We start from the raw sequence: 20,732 nt of genomic DNA, 5'->3' as shown, positions 1-20,732 counted from the left end.
TCTCTCATTAAGTCCCTTAGCCGCTGCCCTGTTTTTTCACAGAAGTTTGCAGATCTTATGGGAAATCTTGATACCAATCTAGCATTAGAGTGTTCTCTTCAGGTACACAAAGCAGGCAGGCATGAGAATATTTGAAGCATGTAATAATGGCTGTTTGAGTTAAGGACCTCTCTGTCTTCCTGAAAGAATGATTCAGATAAAAGATAAGAGGTTCTGATGCTGAAATCATATTCTGATTCATGAGGAGACATAATCTGGCCTTTTTGTTTATTTGTTTGATAGTAACATACGCACTGATTTAATTTCCTTTATCTCTTCAGTACTAAACAGGAGAGAACCTTAATAAAACAGTGAAGAGGATTTACAAGCCTTGAATGCAGGGTCCAGCACAGAGCCTGAGAGTGTCCTGCTGCCACTCTCAGTGTGTGCATTCCAGCTTTGCTGTGTCTTGGAGGGGCAGCTCACCTGAGATTCACAGGTGCTTATCCACATCCTTCCTGTGTTGCACTCTCTGGCAGAGGCTTGTGGATTTAATCCTGTTAGGCAGAAGGGTTGCCTAGTCTTAAGCAAAAGAGCTGAATTTTGCTTCCATATGTCTATGGAGAGCCTAGGAAAAAAATGTCTGCACAGTACACTAAAACATTTAAAGGCCAATTTTGAGATCCTCAGTGCTCCTTCAAGAATAGATACATCCTCTGTGTGACTTCTGTGAGGGAGATGAAGCACTTCAAAGCTCAGCAAGTTGAAAAACTCCAGGCAAAATGGAATATTGGTTCCTAATTTTGAGGTTCATAACCAAGCAGGACACAATTTTTATTTTTTTAAGACAAAATTTTAATCTTGCTCCAAGGTTACCAGTGGAAACACTGCAAGCAGTTTCAGTTCTAGCTAATATCATTGAAGGTCTTGTCTTGTAGATATCAAATTATTAGATCCTTTGACTTCTCATGTGGGGAGCCCATTCGGAGCACCCAGTATCAATTCTCATGCAATGAAGGTTCATGACTTTTGACAGGGTCCATTTTCAATTTTCTTTTATTCTTTTTAAACCATTTCATTCTCCACTGAAACACTGAAAAAATTCAAACCTCACTGAATATTTCTATTAGTTTACCTTGGTTTTGACACTTTTGTTTTTTTTCCAGAGTTTACAACTTTGACAACTTCCATTATAGTGAAATTCTGAAATAGTAGTTGAGCTCTTGGGAAACCAGAATGCTAAATTAAAATTTTTATGATTAGACAATGAATGTTGTTGCTTTTCACTTCTTCACATCCCCAGCCAAATTATGAGCAAAGTTAAGGCACCCTGCAGCTTGGCTTCCAGAAAAAAAAGGGAAAAAATTCAGAATATTAGTAGTAAGCTCTAGCTTCTACCTTTTATATCATGTTTGTATTAAAGACTGACAGTGCTTCCAAGTGCAGCCCTGGTTCATCCCCAGCAGTAAAGTATGCTAAAGGCATATTGCTACAAGTGTTAATAAAGTATTAATAAATCCTCACTACGTGGGAGTATTGCAGGGAAGGCATTGATAGAGAGTGTTAGGTCACTCACAAGGGCTGGCTGGGATCCATGTACTCACCTGTCATCTCTGTGTGACAGCTGAGAAATAGGTACCAAATTTTTACGTTTTTAGCATACTTCTTAACATGAGCATCAGTTCTCCACACATTATTCCAAATACTCTTCTCACTGAAACATCACTTTACTCTGCAATATTTGTAAGAAACCAATTTACCCATCAGGAAAACAAGTCTAAATAAATAAATAAATAAATAAATAGAAATTTAAAAAAAACCAACAAAAACCCCACATAAAAGCAGGAGGACAAAATAATACAGGCAGGTGAGTGAAGGAATAAATTCTCATATGCAGCAACATGTAGAACAGACTTTGATTACAGGGTGAGGACACCTGAGGATTTTAGCCTTCGCTCTCTTCTGATATTCTGTTACTTTAAGACCCGTGCCTGAATGCAGCGTCCAAAACCCTCAAGCTTCCATTTGCTGTATTTGCCATCAAAACAAACATTAAAGAGCTTTTTGCTGTATTTCTGACCTGATTCAGGTAGTTCATGGAGATTTGAGTGAGGTTTAGGTAAGAAACCTGAAAGAAAATATAACTATAGATATCTCTTTTTTATCCATCTATCTAACAATATCTGGGTTTTTTTAGAAAATGACCTTGGGGTTGCTGCAAAGCATTGCTGTTTTCTCAACAGCTTTGTGGGGTATGTCACCTTCCCAGGACTAGAATCACTGTTACTGGAGGCTAAATTCTTGAAAAGCACTGCAGCCACACTGAAGATAGAAGAACGTAATGTGAGCAAATTCAGAAAAAACCAAACCCGTCCACAACAACACAAGGTGACAAAGAAAGGTGAGTTCTTTGTGCTGGGTGAATAGCAGCAAATCTTTGGTGATCTCTTGGTCCATGTTCAGGACCTTAGACTTTCTCTGGAATACACTGCCTGTGCTTTTCCAGGGTCTGCCTCTAGGTTCATCCCACTGCAGTGAACTGGGTTACACTGGCACAGGACTAAAAGGATGAAAAAGAAAAACAACCGGCTTCTATACAGAGTTGCAAGAACGGGGTGTCATGAAAGAAAAGAACTTTCATGATTTTAAAGTCAAATGTAAAGTGTAAATTTGATTAATTAAAAATTCTTCTGATTTAGAGCCCAACAAGAAATGTACAGCTGTAAAGTCTTTGTCAACTCATATCAATATTTCATTTTGCCAGCTGAGGATAATTTAATTTCTATCCATTGCCAGAATTAGATGCATTGACACAGAGTTGGGCAGAAAGTGCAAAAAATTAAATTTGTATATCACTATGCTTGACAGAGTTGCAGTTAAGGGCAGGGTGCACAGAAGGGTATAAAAGCAATTAAACACCAGGTTGTCAGTAGGCAGAGACTTAGAGAATTCTTCACATGGCAGGGACAAGAAGAGGAGGTCATTAAGGCACATGCTATTTATTTCAATAATATCCATGATCTGTATTGTACTAAAATTATAAATAGGCTAAGTGTGAGTGACTCAGAACAGTTTGGCTTCTGTCCTAGCTGGATTTAATCGCAGTTCACGTTGTCCTCCTTCCTACTCATTTTCTGCCTTCAGCACAGCACTGCCAACGTCTGAGATTTCTTTCTCTCCCGAGGCTTGCATCAAACCTTTTGCTTCAATATTTAGCCTTAGCTCTTAGAGTCATGTGGGTTTCATGACACGTGAGGTTTCGGGGCTGTTTAAGTAGCACCTTGTTTTGCCAAGAGATCCTCCCAGCAGTATTTCATGCCAGCTGGTATATACAGAAATGCAGTGGTACAACTGTCCTGGGACAGTGACTCCACTGCAAGGTGATGTTTGGGCTACTTTTTGGAGGTGAGTTAAATTATAACTTTGCTTAAGCTAGGTCCCAGTGTGAGTGACCAGCTGGAAAAAAGAGTTATGCTAATCTAACAATATCTTTTTAAATTTACATGTTAGATTATGACAAAAATTAATCCCAGGTAGGCAAGACCTACATTTTTGTTCGTTAGGGCTGTGGAGAAAACATGACTCAAGTGAATTGCAAAGACTTAGATACCAGCAGGCAAATAAAAATAAACTCAGTTATTATAATGATATTTTTTTCCAGTTTCATTATTTTTGTGCCAACCTCAAGGTTTTAGGGGTCTGAACTCTGAAATTGTGAACCCTCAGGGACGGCAGAAATATTGACTATAATTAGATAGTATAATCTCTGGGACAGGGACTGCCTACTTATGTGTTCAGACAGAACTCAGCACCATGGGCTGCTAACCAGAAACAGCTTTCTGGTCCTAGCACAGTGCAAACAAATAATTAATATTAATACAACACACCCATCCCTTTTCTAGGTGTACATCAGCTACAGGCACATAATCCCTGCCCATATTCCCTATTCAGACAAAAAGTACATCCTCCCACAGTTCAGTTCTATTTTGACAGAATCCTTTACCTTGGCTTTTTATGACTCTGTGTCACCCTGAACTCTTTGGGGCCACAGACTGTCTGTACCTTTCTCTGAGCCACGTATGTGTGTTTTGGCAGGTGTCTTTACACACAGCCTGCTGTGGGCTTACTTAGGAAACTACAAGGGAAAATTAATTTTCTTAACTCTTCTGCAAGAGAAAGGGCAAAAGCCCCCAATCTTGCTACCTGCCTAAATATATCTTGTTATTTGCTATGGGATAAATGTTACCCTTGTGCAGATGGTTCACATAAACCCCTGCACATTCTGAAATTACAGTTATCCAATTAACATGTGGCTTCAGAACTGTCTTCAAGGTCCCTTCCAACCCAAACCTTTCAATGACTCCATGGTGTTGCCGCTCCATGTTTCTGTGGTAATGAATTACTACACTGATTCAGTGTAAGGAGCTGGATCCTTTTTCTCAGGACCCTATAAAAACACCGGGAGATACAGGTCTAGAATTTGATGGGGCTGCTGTGATGTAGATCACTCGTTCATGACAGATGCTGTGGAGCAGTATTTCCTACTACAATTTCCAAACATCAGACGTACAATATGTCACACTTCCTCCAAGAAATGCATATGGGCTTTCCTAGGAGCCATGTATTTTTTTCAGGACCACTTATTTAGAGAACAAAGTACACAACTACCCTGATGGCCCTGGAGCAGAACCTACCAAGTTGCTGAGCTGAGGTAACTTTCATCTAAGTGCTCTGCATTTGTATGGAAGAGTGTCCTGGAATTAAGTACCAAAGCTGTACTCAAAAAAATACTCCCTCTCTAAACAGAGATGTTTCACATCATTTTTCAAATGCAGAAATTAATATTAAGTTATTTCAGGCTGTGTTTAGTAGACAGATTGAGCAAAATTTTATCCTTTTCATTAGTTAAAGACCCCAAAATTAAAGGTAAACAATTTATTGCAGTTCTCTATCAGCATATACTCAGGTTGTAATTTGATCTAATGACAATCTTCCAATCTTTTATTTTTATAATATACTTTTTATAAACATTAAAAGGTGCAAAGCCATCAATTCAGGTGTTTAAGGACTGATTCCAGCAATCCAAGTGTGTTTAGGAAACTTTAGACCCATGTATTTTGTGCCAGACTGAGTGGGCATAGTTAGGACACAGAACATCATGAACTGAATTAAAGCTTTGATGAACACAGCACCTTTACCTCTTCCTGAACTCTCTTGTTTTTCATCTATACTGGGAACCAACACAGAAGTTTGTTTCAACGACCTCATTTTTAAAATAGCCGCTCAATAAAGCTTATGGAAAAGGAGCAAAACACAGTCCATTAGAGAGAAAATGCAGGCAAGGCCATATGTAAAAGTTTTTCACTTATACTTTCACAGAAGTTATCAGTAATAATGTATTTTTTTGCCTAGCAGCATCTAAGAAAAATCTTTTGTGTTGCACTGTAAAATTGCTGTCTTTTCACTTACTGGGGGAGGCCATTGGGTTTTGCTGTGAATGATTTCTTCTGCAGTAATAAAAGGTGGTATTAAAATGTCACTGCAGTCATTTCAATGGTTGTTTTCTAGTAAATGGATGATTTGTGGATTTCGCAGTCCTTAGCTGTTAATGATCACTTAGCTTGTTCTGTTGATGGTAAGTTAAAATGGGATTTTGACAATAATTCTCCGTTACCAACCAACATTTTCCTTCTGTTCATTTTGTGTAATTATCACAATCTCTCAATCTAGTCTGAGGGCTCTGCAAAGATTACAGCAGAGGACCAAGCTCCTCAAAAACTAGTTAATACTGTTTCTTTTCCTCTTCTGGAGGAACAGGTCTCACAGTTCAGCCACTCTGGCAGTGCAATTTCCTTGGGAGTGGTTTCACAGCCGCATCTCAGGCACATTATGCCCAGCACCAGGGGACACATCCTGTGCCAGCAGGTGCACAGGTCTGGCAATGGAAGAGGCTGCATGGACCTTAGTCTGAGCCTTGTGCAGGACAGCCTGTGAGCCACGATGGTCCATGAACCTGGGGATGCACCTGCTATTTTGACAGGTGGAGGGAGAGTGTGTGTGTGCACGTGTAACACCAACTATACCATGTTAAGCACAGATGTCTCACCCTAATTCCAGGAAAGTAGGATGTGCTCCCCTTCCTTGAGATGCCAACCAGCTCAGAGGAAGTGGAGTTGAATGAGAGAGTCTGGCCCACAACTCTGACGCTTAGGAATACGCTCAAAGAAAATCAGAGAGGTGTAGAAAGACTGGAGAGACCAGAAAACCTGATTGGCTGTGAGAAAAATCCTAACTCCTCATGGACATGTTTATGTGCCCAGAAGAAGCAGTGAGAAGCCCTTGCTGATGCTTATCCTGATCCACTGAAGATCTGAAGAGACCACTCCAACTGCTGCAAGGTGGCATGGCATGTCTGTCTGGGGAGCCTGGGCTTTGGTGGCTACCAGCACCTCCAAGAGTGTTCTGATAGCTCTGCTTATAACTAGATCATCATCATCATCATGTTCTTAATGCCAGCACATGCCCTGAGGCAACAGACCAAGTGCTGGGGTTGTGTGCCAAAATGAGGAAAGTTAATTCAACACCCTTGATAACAACAATAGCACTTTGTGCTTTTGATCTTCAAAGTGCTTTACAAACATTAGCTAATTAATTAATCCTTACAATACTCCTCTGCTATTATCCCCATTTAGCAGATGGGGAAATTGAGTCAGAGGAGTTAAATGACTTGCTCACGGCTATACAGGAGTTGGCATCCAGGCTGTGATGGGGAATTCCTGGCTCCTCCTTTCGAATCTCCAAAACAGCTGCAGCTGCTGTTACAGACGTGAGACTGGCTTAACTACAGGGGCTGGAGTGAGCAGCTTGGAAGAGCACTGATCCTGAGGTGTCCACCAGACATTGACAGGTCCAAGTGCCACCTTCAGACTTGCACTGTGGTGCCAACCTCGAAGAATGTTGGGATTTGTGAATAATTTATTGTGCTCCCCTGTCTACAGAGCTTCTGGAAAGGAGCTGACTCATGTCTGGCCAGCCTGGCCCTGAGCATGCATCTGTCTGTGCTAATACCCATGCTCACCCCTCACGTGGGGGATGTCCCAAAGATACTGCCTCCAGTAGGGAGAGATAGGGAAATACTAAGCCTGCTTCATAGTCAGAAGACAGGGAGATGGAGACAGAGGTGGGAGCACCCAAATATAAGACTTTAAATTTATAAGACTTTAAATTTTAACTTTACAAAGTCCCCACGTAAGGAATGAACTGAGATGTTCATGGATGTGGACACCGTGCTGAGGAAATAATGAAAGCTCTTCATTTTTACTCACCCAGTTACTTCTGTGAGAGTATTCTGATAGAATACCAAGACAATAATTTCTTCTACTGCTTAAGGATAGGGTTGCTCAAGATCTATTACAAAATCAGGATAATTACTTAATATCAAAGGAACCATCATCCTATTTTGGCTCCAGGTAATCTAGAAAACTAGTCAATACTCCTAGATAACAGTTATACATTAGTCAAGCCTAGGAAAAGTAACTGTGGTTTAAAAATTATATTGTTGTTTGCAGGGCACATTTTGCAATGGATATAGCACTGGTTTTCATCACACAGTGGCACAAAAATACACTGTAGAATAAAATAAGGTGAAAAAATTATTAAGGAGAATCTTTCACTTCTACATGAAATTTGGGAAATTGGGAAAGGATGACCTCCTTTGACAGGCTGGTAATGTTCTTCCTGGTGCAACTGAGAATGCTGTTGGTCTTTGCAGCAAGAGCCCATTGCTGGCTCATCTTCAACTTGTTCACCAGAAATCTCAGGTCCTTTTCTGCAATGCTGCTTCTCAGCTGACCACCCCCAGCCTGTGCTGGGGTGTGGGGCTGTGCCTCTCCAGGGGCTGCACTTGGCATTTGCCTTTGCTGATCTTCGTGAGACTTCTGTTGGTCCATTTCTCCAGCCCATCCAGGTCCCTCTGAACGGTGGCACAACCGTCTGGTGCATTGGCTACCACTCCCAGTATGTACCGTGCCATAAATCAAGTCCCTCCTGATGGGAGAGAATTCACTGAAAGTCCTTGCAAGGAGTTTGAGAAATAAACCGAGACTTTCCCTTTAGTTTCAATGCTTCCAGATAGTTGTTTATTAAGTCTTATCAGAGGAACAGAGCCACTAACGTGACCCAGGTGCAGCATAGAAGGAAGAAAAGTAGGAGTGAGAGCGTCTTCTGACTCTTTATCAAGATTTACACAGCTTTTAAAGATATTTTAACCAATAGTTACTAAAAACGTACATTATTTTCACTTTCCTACCAATTATTCAGTAACATGACTAGGAACTGCAGAATTTTCTATCCAGTCATTCCAAACTACTTTTACTGCGGAATATGGAGTAGTAGAAGAAGGAGAAGAAGGTTTAGAGAACAACAACAATCCTCCATTTTGATATTTTTTACTCTTATCTATATACTACAAAGAGAAGCCCAAAACCTCTAAATTTTTCACCCTGTGACAATCTTACATAGTAGTCTATCACCTAATTCACACCACTGTATTTTCTAGTTCTTGTCTGACTGTTGGTAATTTTTTCCAAGGTTTGAAGCTAAAACAGTGTTGTTCAGGGGGGTAAGAACCCTTAAAAACTGGCAGAGAAATATTCTCGGCACTCTGGGTTCCTACAGGTACCATCTGCAAACTTGCTCAGTGTGTGCTCTGGCCATTTGTCCAGGTCATTAATGGGGATGTGAAAGCCTATTGGCCCCAAAACCAGTTCCTGGGGTACATAATCAGCAGCTGGTTTCCAGATGAACTTCATACCACTGATGTACCCCTTTGAGTCCAGCAAGTCAGTCAGTCTGTTTTCAATCCACCACAAGAGTCTCTTCAGCATGGAGGGATACCAGGTTGTTTCAGTGTGTTTTCCCCTTTACACATTCATGCTGACTACTCCCCACTTTATGGTTTCCAGAATTAGGGTTTCCAGAATTACTTCTTTTATTGAGTTTGATGTTCTGTTGCCTGCCAGCCATGAGTTTAAAATGTGCCACCTGTGGAAAAAAGAGGGCAAGTGTGTTGCTTAAATGAAAGTAATTGGATATATTTTGTGGGACCAAACTCTTTGCTGCCATATTTAAACTGTATAGTCTGCACAAACCTTGATCTATAGCTTGAGCTGACTTCTGAGAATGTCTCCCATGGACGGGGGGGAGATTTCCCAAAACATGCAGAGTCAGTGTCCCAAGCACCTGTGCTTGCACAGCATACAGGAAGCTTTGAGCAGGCTGTATCTGAACTGGGCTCTTTGCTTCCTCACGGGAGCTGTCATCACTTGGCACAGGATGGAAATGCCTGCAGGCTAACATCGCTTTTGTGAAAGACACTGCAAAACCGGAGCAGAGCCAAGGTGACACAACCACCTCCTCACTTGCAGGGTTGATCAGTGATTATCAGCCATGCATGAGAACATCCAGAGATGTGAATAACTCCAGACGTTTCCATGTGGCCAGAAGGACACATTTCCCAGAATCCAAAAAAGGTTAGAGTGAGATTCCTCTTGGGGGTGCACAGCAAAGAGGTAGAAGGCAATGAACACAGATGGCAGTAGGGGAAATTCTGACAGGATAGTAGGTAAAAAATACCCAGAGTAAAGTCAGTGAGTATTCAATTCAAACTGTAGTAGGGGGTTCAGGGGAGTTGAATTTGAAGGAGGAGGTTGGATTAGATAACTTATACAGATCCCTTCAAACCTCAACAGTTCTGTGGGTCTATGAAACCTAAGTTTGCATTAAAACTCCACCCAGCACTGGGGTAGGAATGTAGCACAAACGGGAATGTAGGACACAGTGCTCATCTGTTAATATTTCTCAGCTCAAAGTGAAGGGGAAATACCCTATCATTGTATAAAAGATGGAGAAGCCAAATCCAGATCCAAATAAATGCATCAAAGTTGGGGCTACTCCTTGTATTACCAGTTCATCTAGTTCAGTAATAAAACTACTCACAGCAAACAGTCACTTCTGGCATCACAGAAATGGAAGACATGATATTAAATAATTACAACAAATCTAAATATAGTGGGAGACAAGTAAAGTAGAAGAGAAGTTAAGAGCTCTGCAAGAGATATGAAGTGTGCCCCTTATGAAGAGCTTTCTGAATTGAATTTATAATGGTATGTTCATGTTAAAAGGAGTTCAGTATGTTTTTAGTGGGAAAAAATAGCTCTTGGTACAGATAAAAATAGATTGTCCTGGGATTTTCCTTTGTTAGAAATTAAAGTATCTCACAAAATTATTAATAGCTGTGTGTCTTCATGATGCTAGTGAATTTTTCTGTGGAGAGGTAATGTGGTAGAAGGTTCTGATACTTCTTCTTCAGCATTCTGACAAGAAAACAATGCCTTCTTCACTATTTACCATTTTAGAAAGAAAGTAATGCTCAGCTGCTTCACCTCAGAGATGTCTGATGGCACTTTCCACAATCGGCACTGACAGTTCAAGGATGAAAGGTATGGTGTACATTCTAGTTACTCAAGGGTTAAAGAAGGTCCCATAAATAAATTATGGATGCATTTTTAGAGCACTTTGCTAAGAACAAGAATGGCAGAAAATATCACAAGGCTGTCAAATCAGATTAAAGCCCATGTGCTCTGAGTAATCTGTGGGGAAAACTAACAAACTGTATGTTTGTCATGTATTAAAGATATTTTCTTAAAAAGCTGATTGGCTGAATAAACACAGAAATCCATCCTTGCTTTTTCCATTCTCTCATGGTTTGTCTCTTATGCTAAGTTTTAAGTATAACTTACAAAATAAGTGCAGCCAGCAACATATCCCAGGTGAGCAGAGACTCCATCAAGAATAAAGCTGTGGAATTGAGCATACATGTTAATGCCTGTGTATGGATAAAAATCTGTAGTATGTCTATAAATCTTCTCAGCAAGCTTTTCTAAACCCAGTCACTTGGGTGTCTTGAAATCTTAAACTTACAACTTCTGCTGTTTCACAGCACATAGGCAGAAGGTTTATACTTGAGCTGCTCATGCCAGATTTGGAGGAATTTACATAAATCCGTCAGAGGGACAGAGCTACTGCTGCAGCAGTCTGCCAGCTGTTAATCCATTATCCTAAAGATCTAGAAAATGAAACATGTAAGAGAACAGAATCTTATCAAGTAATTGTGCCAAGAGGGATGCAAGGGTCCTGGTAGAAAGGGTAAGCACTAGCTTAGAATTTCTAGAACTGTCCCAGCTGGCTTTTATCCTGGATGAATGTTTGGGTGCCACTGGATTCCCTGTTGGACTAATACCCTGGCACATCCCCCTGCATCCTCTATGCCTATTTTCCACAGGAAACAAGCCATGGACCAAAAGGATCAATAATGTGGTGTGGCCAGGCTTTTGTTTGGGAAATGGAGTGCTGAGGTGTATGTCAGACTGCCTAAGCCCAGCTGTGTCCATGGGAACTACAGGCATAGCAACTTGTGTACCACTTCAACCACCCAAGGAACAATTCATTTTTCCTGTATCAGTTTTACGGATAAGAGACTTTCATTTGGCCATAAAAGAATCTTTCAATATCATGTTCTATTGGACTCAGTTGGACTCAGAGGCAAGTCAAAGTAAATAAAAGACTTCAATTTGATAGATGAAAAATAGCAGCAGAAAAAGGACAAAAGGAACAACTGAAACCCTCTCACTGTGTGCCACCTTATGGGATGGCCCCTTGTAGATGTGTAACATGTTAAATACCTGAGGCAGAACCTAAGGAGGTAATTAAATGACTTGTAATTAGAGCAAGATGACTATGATGCTGTTAGACCAAGAGTAAGAAAAGGCTGTTCAAGTCAACCTTGAATTATCTCTCTATTGGACTACAATGGAGATGTATGTGAGATTTGGATCAGATCCCAAAGATTTTTTATGGCCTTCTATTCCTAGGAATGTCTGGATTGGCATTTTTCTCCAGCTAGCTGATGGAAATCCAGGATACTGGATATTATGAGGGAAAGCCCAAGAACAAGTGTACCAGTAAGTAGAGAAAACTTGGGAAATTTTATAAGCAAGCTGGTATGATTCTGAGTTTTTATCTGGAAGAGATTTGAATCCCAGCGCTGTCTCACAGCGTAGGGTTTTTTGTTTGTTTTTAATATTTTATTTATTATATGTATTTTAATATAATCTGAACATTCAGCATTGTCTTCCATTGCTCACTGTGGGGTGGCCCAGCTCCAAAACTCCTCATGTGAGTGTAGTTTGTCTACCAGAAGAGAAATAGTTTATAAAATTTAAGGCATTCTCTACAGCTGTAAGTTTTCTGCATAAATACTTTTGGCATCCTATATATACTATGAATTCTGTGCTGTGACTTAGTACAATGAAACTATTTTATAAAACACTGTCAAGGTAGAGACTTCTGAAAAAGCAAAGCTTATCTATCAAAGAGAGATAAACATACAGATTAGCCTTGGGTGTTTTAAAGCCCCCCAAAGGATTAATGAACATTTCTATCTGAATTCCATTCACTTCAATGGGATAAGGGTTTCTCCCAGTCCCACTAGTGTTTATGCATATAAATATTTGTAGGATTGGGCCATGTTTATGACCCAAAGAACATATTGGACCTGGAGTCACCCACTGAGGAAAGTACCACACAGTGCCCACAGGATTCCTGTTTCACTGCAGTTGGTTTCAAAGCTCAATAAAACCTGTGGAAGAAAATTACATTATAAAATCTTAACTACAAAAGTTACCACACATATAACCAGATGTCTAAAATGTCAAAAATAAGAGAACTAATGCAGACAGGGGAAAGAATTGATAGATTTTAGATAAATAAAACAGTCATCAGCAAATGACAACCTGAAAATAGCCAGCACTATGAAAGACAAACAGTAATTCATTATTTTTTAACAGAATGGGAAAAACACTGTAAGTGACAGATTTGATCACTTTGGTTGACAGTTCTCAGGATATTTAAGATAAATTCAAATTGCATAAATGGATTCTTGAAGTAATTTCAAGGACAGCCCTTTTAGAAATAAATAAGGATTCCCAATCTCATAATAATTGCTTGACTCAAGGAAAAAAGGAAAAATACATTGATGATGCAGCCAATTTTAATTAGAGTAGATGGGATAAATTCATTATGCCCACTGTGTTGAATGCTTTCTGGAAAGCAATATTGCAAATATTGTAAGGGCAAAAGGTGCAAGTGCAAAAGAGCTGTCACTTTACCAAAAAAATTTTTCCGAATAGGAAATTGCCTAGTAGAGGAGTACAGGTGCTCGTGCTGATGGAAAGGACATGAATCCCAAAAATATTCAGTTTGAAACCAGCAGGTTCAGATCTCCCTCACCATTCATGTTTAAGGTGGAACGCTCCTAAAACCGGGCAGCACCACTTCAACTGCCTTCCTGCACGAGGATCCACTGATAACGTAGTTTGCTTAATGTGCTTCCAGGAGGGTACATTATACACAAGGAGGAGCATCTGCCTGTTTCTGGAGAAATGGCACTGTGGGAGCTTTCTGCATTCCTGGTTTGGTTGCATAACTCTGCTGGTATCACTGTACCACCCTAACTAGGCCACTAAAACTCCGAGGGTTTGTTTGTGCATCGTATTATGCAATTTCATGTAGTGACACCCAAATTCAACCTAAATTATTCTCTCTATTCAAAGCAGTCAAGCTGTGCCAGCACATCGTGCTGCCTTATGTGTTCTTAATCTTTTACAGGCTCGTTGAAAGACAGCTGGGTATTCCTACATGGTACAACACTGAGCAATACCATAATTAACCTGGCATTATCCAGGCATGTTTTGCTACCCAGACATGTTTCTAGAAATAATCATGATAAACAATACAGGAAAAATGCCAATACACTTGCTTCTCATAGGGGCAATTGCTAATAGCATCACTGCTGGAGAAATGTATCAGTTTGCTGCATGAAACGAATTGCTGAGTTTCTTTTCCCAAAGTTCAGAATTGTTCAGATATTGAATTTTGATGCAGAAGACTGAGGAGTTGCAGGTTTCTACTGAAATGTCACTCTTCATTCCTGTTCTCACTTGTGTTTTAATTTTTTATCAATTACAACGATTCAGACTTTTCCAGCTGAAAGTATTCTTCATGAGAAATTCCACTTTGTCCCCAAGAAACATTCTCAAGGAAAAATGCATTAATGGAAACATGACCACTACCGAAAAGGAAAGATTTTCCCTGGAAAAAAAACAAACAAAAAAATCACAAGAAATTTTCAATAGGCAAAGTTAGGCTCCTTGCTGTTAAAAATATCATATGGAGGGTTAGATACAAGTACAGAATTTCTAAGAATAAGGTAAGATGTAACAGCTGCCCTTAAAAGTTTATAATTTCATTTCTGCTGGTAATGACAGAGAGTTAGGGTGCCTGGGGAACAGAAAAAGAAGAATACACAGACCAACCTGTGTGCTGAATTCAGGCCATGATGCGGTTTGCCTGTTGGCTTTGCATGCACAGATACAATCACTTGTTAACCACCTAAAGCCAGTTAAAAGATTAGCCATGCCACAGAGATTGATGCTGTTAAGATGGATCAGAAAAAAATGTAGCTCAGGGCTTAAATCAGCCTGGTGATTTGGATGACCACAGCCTGCACTGAGGAGGACACCACCCAAACCCCTGACAGTCCTTGCCAGCTCTGCCTTGGGAGCAGAGAAATTCCCTCCCCAACCCAAATCTGCTGATTGGTTAAACAGAACCACAGGCATGGGGAGCACTGATGTGGTCCTGAGGTGAAAGCAGTCTGCTTTCTGTTCTCCTGTGAGGAAGGCAATAGCTTAATCCCATATGAGAGAGTTTTATTTTTAACTCAAGGATCATTACATTGCCTCATAGAGATTCCTTCTTCAGACAATGTGGAAGATGTCAAGTGACTGGTGGCATAGTACTGCAAACCTAGCACTGACATTAAGCAACTTATTTTCATACGTGGCAAGTGCACAGCATCAACAGCATCAACAGAGGTTACTTTCATGCTAATCAGTTAAGTGGGCCTGACACAAAGCCTTAACTTGGAGTTCCTCTGGCATGAAGGAGTCCATATTCAGTTAATTTCCCTTAGCCTGCAGAGCAGGGTGGCTGCATGCAAAACCCTTATTGGAACCAGTTTCTGGTCCACAAGTCATGCCCAGAAACTAGAAAATGTCCATAAGCTTAAGACAAAATCACACCTGTAAGCTGAGCAGAAGCTGGGCAAGGTGATCACAGCAGTTCCTCCCTACATTAAGTTTTCTGTGATTTAATGGCTATTGTCAGTATGGATCAGCAAGTTTCAGTGCTTGAAGTGTTGCTGGGTTCAGCCACGTTCTTGTATCCATATAGTTCTTCCTGGGGGCAGACAGAGGTGGTGACTGCCCTGGTGAGCACCCAGACACCCCAGCCTGGAGTCACAGACTGTGCAGGAGAGCATGGCCAGTGACTCCTGTTATTTTCTGTCTCAATGGTCTGGAAAACGAAAGCCCAGTAAGGTGGGAGAATTCCTAACAATGCAAAATCCAAGAAGAAAACACAAGATGACCTGGAGTGACTGAAACAGCAAAACCCGGAAGATGCAGTTGTGGAGATTGAGAGATAAAGATGGGGAGATCAGGTTATCATGATGAAGGCAAGGATGATATATGGTGAAGGAAAATTCAGTTTAGGTCTTTTGACACTGTAAATGTAAACTGGTGAGCACTGGTTGCAAATAAAAATCCAAACACTTCTTACGCTCCTTGGGAATTCAGAAAATAGCTTTGCCCTGAACAATTTTTGCATGGTTTTCCAGTACAGAAGATTACCTTTTCTCAAATTTCCAATGTAAAATTAAAAAGGAACTCATGCAAAGATAAGTATGCACAATAATTCTAAGCATTTAGACAATAATTATTCTCCTAAATTCTAGCCATAGGTAATATATATTCTTCTTGTCATAACTTTCCAAACAGGCATTTTTGAGAGTTTGGATTTTTAAAAACCTACACGTCTATAGCCTGCCCCACACCTCCGTTCCCTCAGTTCCTCTCTCTGTGTAAGCAAATGCATTAATGGAGCAGGGAGGTAATTGCAAGTTGCCACAGACACTGAGTTTCCATCTGCTAAATACCGGAGCATTTTAAAGAAGGTGGCAGGGAAGCAAACATGCTTTATACTGAATTGATGCCCAATGGCTCAAGAGTAAAATTTAAACAAAATGTTCTAACAGAAAGATTTGAATATTTGAAGTTATTTTTCCCTCTTCTATCTACCCCACTGTCAGGTTTTTGGTTTTCAGAGTTATTTTAGAAGAAGGCACAAAGCTGGTGAAACTATAGCTGGGTGACTGTTTCGACCATATCCCAGCTACATTCTTCTCTTTGGTCTTCAATACATTAAAGAATTGTACATGACATTTCAGAGTGTCCTTTTCTTCAGGAATCAGCTTGGCTTTCAGCTCCTGCTGACTTTTGGACACATTTAATTTATTTTTTTAAGATGCTGTCACCTTCAGCTGTTTCCAATGAACTAATTTTGATAAAAGATGTTACTTTAAGAAATGGGCAAAGTCACCTCCCTTTCCTCTTGAGTCACTGACAGATCTCTAGGCACTATGAATGACTACCAAAATGTGAGGTGATGTAAAGATCTTCAGAAAAAACCATTTCTTTGAGTTTTCTTCAATACCATTTTTTCCCCCAAGGAAGAAAACTTAAACAAATGTAAATAAAGCCAAACAAACTTTAGCTGCATTTTCAAGAAATAAAAACAAATTCTGAACTGTGGCTTGATCTGAACAATATCAAGTTGTGTCTCCAAGCTGGGGCAAAGTAGATAAATTTTAAATCATTACCCACCCAGTCCTCTCTCCGTATACAGCATCCAGAGACATATTTATTTTTTAGTGAAAGAACCAATGCTTCTGCTTTAGAGACATCAAAGGTCAAAGAATCTCACAGATTCATCAACACTCAAATAATTCCTTTTCACTTGTGCCCTCTGAAATCCACCCCATTGAATACAAATGGTTTCTTTTTTTTAAATCTAGATGGTGAGGATGGCAGAGTGGTGCCTCAGATTTAAAGTAAACAACAGGAAGAAGTAATAAATTGTCACCCTTGCAGGGAAAGGCTGCAGCTGACTCTGGGCCTTAAGCTGCTGGCTCTTTTTATTATGGTGAAAACCATAGTCTAAACTTGTCCATAGGTTCCTGAATTTTTGTGTTGAGCATTTACATCCCCAGATTTTATGGTCTCTGAAGTACCTTCACTGTTCTAAACTAAAGAAAAGGTACTAAAAGGTTCTTAAAGAAAAGAGTTTCTTTTACTCCAATTACAGTATACATTCTCCCAACACTTATGTGCTTATGTGGAAGAGTTTTGGAAAGGAATGGTAATGGAAGCTTGTTTTTGGGAAAAGAAATCGAATGAAAATTCAGACATTTACATATTTATACAGATTTCTGCATCTGTGTGTTGTCAAGCAGAAGTTTCCAAAGGCTTCACAACCATCACATATTAATGATGTCATGTCAAGATATATTTAAAATTCTGTGAATCACTGCAGAATTTATATAATTTCTGATGTTCCCATCTCAGCAAGCACAATTTTCTGTATTTCTCTGGTTGAACAAACAGTACATGCAATATTAACTGCAGTGCAGGATGTCTTCCCATATAGGATTGGAGAGTTCAAGGCAGACCAGGTGGTGTGAAAAGGTGATTATTGCCATATATACAGAGGTTAAAAGCAAGTGTCCCTGTCAATCCTATGTCTAAAAATGTGTATTGTGGTCATATACCTTCTGTGAAACTGGTTAAACAAAATCATTCTACCTAGACTTATTAACCACCACCAGAAAGCTGCCATTTTGAATTAATTACAGAGCTATTACTTGAAGGTGACAGACTCTAAAACTAATTTAGTCTTCTACAGTGCTGGAAGGAAAATATCTGAAAAGTCCAGTTTATTGCACATTTGCTGAGTTTATTTTGCTCGTGTCTTAGTGAATTACCAACATAAAGTAGATACTAGACATAATAAATGTGATTGGGCACTGTTTCATGCTTAATGGTTGCCTGCATGTGCTTCAGAATATAAAGAAACTGTAATAAAACCCAAGCATGTCATGCTACCAACAAATAATCGGAATAAATGACCTGGATTATAGCAAAAATTGCTGACTGAATTCTTGGGTTTTGATCCAATGACAATGACTTACAGAGAGGAGTGAAAGACTGATGATGTTCATGTAGTAGAACAGGCACATTTACCTATTACATACATTCAGAGATAATCCAATCAGGAAAAGTACTAAACCTTCAGAATGCTTTTACTAGCTGTAGTGGGGAAATTAAAAAAGATCACGAGGGACAGTTAACCATGGCAAAAAAAAAAAAAATCCTCTGCAGAGATCTTAAAACCTTTGGTTCTATCTAGGGCATCTCTGATAATGTTTTAACTTTCCTTCCCTCCCATAAAACTGGGGTTTGTGGAAATTATGGAGTTTATTCTCTGTTGTGCTACAGCAGTTCTTGTGTGCACTGGAGCATATTCTGAGACCAATATTGTGGTCTTCAAAATCTGTGTCTTTTCCTTGCACCTTTTTCTGGGATAAACAGACTTTCCTTTTCCACATCCTCTCTTTTTAAAAGGTGTTTAATTTTTTTCCAACAATGTGATCAACAGCAGTCGGTCAGCCACATACAAGTTACTGAAATTCATGGGGGAGTTTTCTTTAACCTCAGCACACACAGATATCTCTGTGTTGTATCATCTCATACTACCAAATGCTGTGGAGTTGATTCCACAGTTCATGAATTCATTTTTGCACTGTATTTATTCACACTGAGCTTTACACAAGGCTGATACTAAAGGCAGTGCATAATAGGTTAATAATAATAATAGAATGACATATTGCAAGTCTAAAGGTTTATACTTTCAAGTTTTATTTTCTTTTTCAGGAACTGTGAAAACCACCTTTCATATTATATTTTTGTCTCAAAAGTCTTAATCCATAATTATGGAGAACTGAGGTACCAATGCCAGAGTAACAAGATTAATACCTTTTTGACAGAATTTAATAATATGGTTTTATATTTAATTTTGTTCATAAAACATCTCACAGTAGGAAACTTTTTTTTACTTACCTAAACATTATTGCTTTAAAACAATTTAAGTCATATTTCCTGGTGCAAAGAATTTATTATGAAGGCTTGTTTGAAACAGGTTTTTATAGGCTCATGTAGAGATTAGCTTCATCTTAATTTGGATATTCAACCAATTTTGACAAGTACAGTCCACCATGGGCTAATAATGCAGACTTTAATTAATTTATCTTCTCTTAAATGCTCCAAGCCCTTTAAAATCATGTTATATATGTCACCTGGATAACAAAACTCATGTTAGTTTTGGTTTTGGTGTCTGGAGAAAATATCCAGCCATCATTGCAGCTGATAATGTTTTTGCCTAAGTGAGATGAGAGTGAGGGTGTTACATAATGTATTATCAGAGACCGTTGCTCTCACCAGCAAAAATTCAATCTGCAGTACCAAGCTTTCTACGCAGCACATGGGATAGCAGCAAGCCCTGCATCTCTGCTATGTACCAACAGTAAAAGCCTCCTGGTGCAAAACCTATTTCCAAGCAGCAAATTTCCCTATTTGTGCTGAGCTGTTCCTCAAAACAACCCCAGAGATCCAGATATTTGCCATAGCCATGCAAAGACAAGCCTGTCATGCGACTGCAGCCAGGACCTTACCCTGGTTCCAAGGTGTGGAGGCATCGGTGATGCCATGATGATTTTTTGCCTTTTCTTTTATACCCCTGTTATACCTTTTTACAACTTCTGTATTCTTAGTGCATTTTCCCTACATTCTTGGACTTGTTTGTTCAGCTAAGAGACTAAACATTTTAGAAGCTTTGTAGGTAGGGGTCAGTGTGCCCCAGACCCCAAGGTCCTCTCCAGAACACATTCTGTAAACCAAGATAGAACCATCCAGGGGAAGGTTCCTTGGGGAGGGGTGCTCACTTGAGCCTCTCATTGGGGAATTTTTGATAGATATGATAATTAGTAAGACCTATAATGTGTTACCAGATCTTTGGTGGGTGTGCATTGAGGTGCATTCGACCGGGATGCACCTAAGGATCCTTAAAATAAATCCAAAGGTAAAATCCCTTTTTCCCTTCTAACTGTGTTTGACTCTTGATTTTAAGACCAGGAAAAGGCATCATCAGCACAGCCTGTGGTGCTTGTCGGAGGTGAGTGGGGCCCATTTTTCTGATCCTCCAGAAGAGAGTATCTTGAGGAAAATGTCCAAAGAGCCTGGCTGCTGGGAAGATCTGTGGACAATATTGAGCAGCTGAGTCTACCCCTATATTCAATCTAAATATTCTGTGTGTAGTTGACAAGGGACAGCTTGAACAGTCTCGTGAGGGCTCTGGGTTTGGAGTACCAAGGACCCCACTGTTAATTATCTATATATATCAGTGACAGATGCAAACAATCAAGTGCAAACCAAGTCCTCAAAAGTAACTGCAGACTGTCTGCAAACCTCTCAGGTAATCACAGGGGCTTTTTTCTTTTACCTCCAAACAGATATTAAAAATAGATATTACCTCCAAATAGGTATGTTCCTTGCTACAGGAAGAAATACTGTAGGTATGCAGTATTCTGAAAGAAACACCATAATTTCCACCAGAATGGAAAGAACAAAACCATTAAACTTGCAAAACTGGGTGCTGCTTATCTGGAAAAATGCCATAGCTTT

This window comes from Corvus cornix, chromosome 2 (genome assembly GCF_000738735.6).
Source record: "Corvus cornix cornix isolate S_Up_H32 chromosome 2, ASM73873v5, whole genome shotgun sequence".
In the NCBI taxonomy this organism is placed as follows: Eukaryota; Metazoa; Chordata; class Aves; order Passeriformes; family Corvidae; genus Corvus; species Corvus cornix.
Note: the sequence above shows the minus strand (reverse complement) of the source record.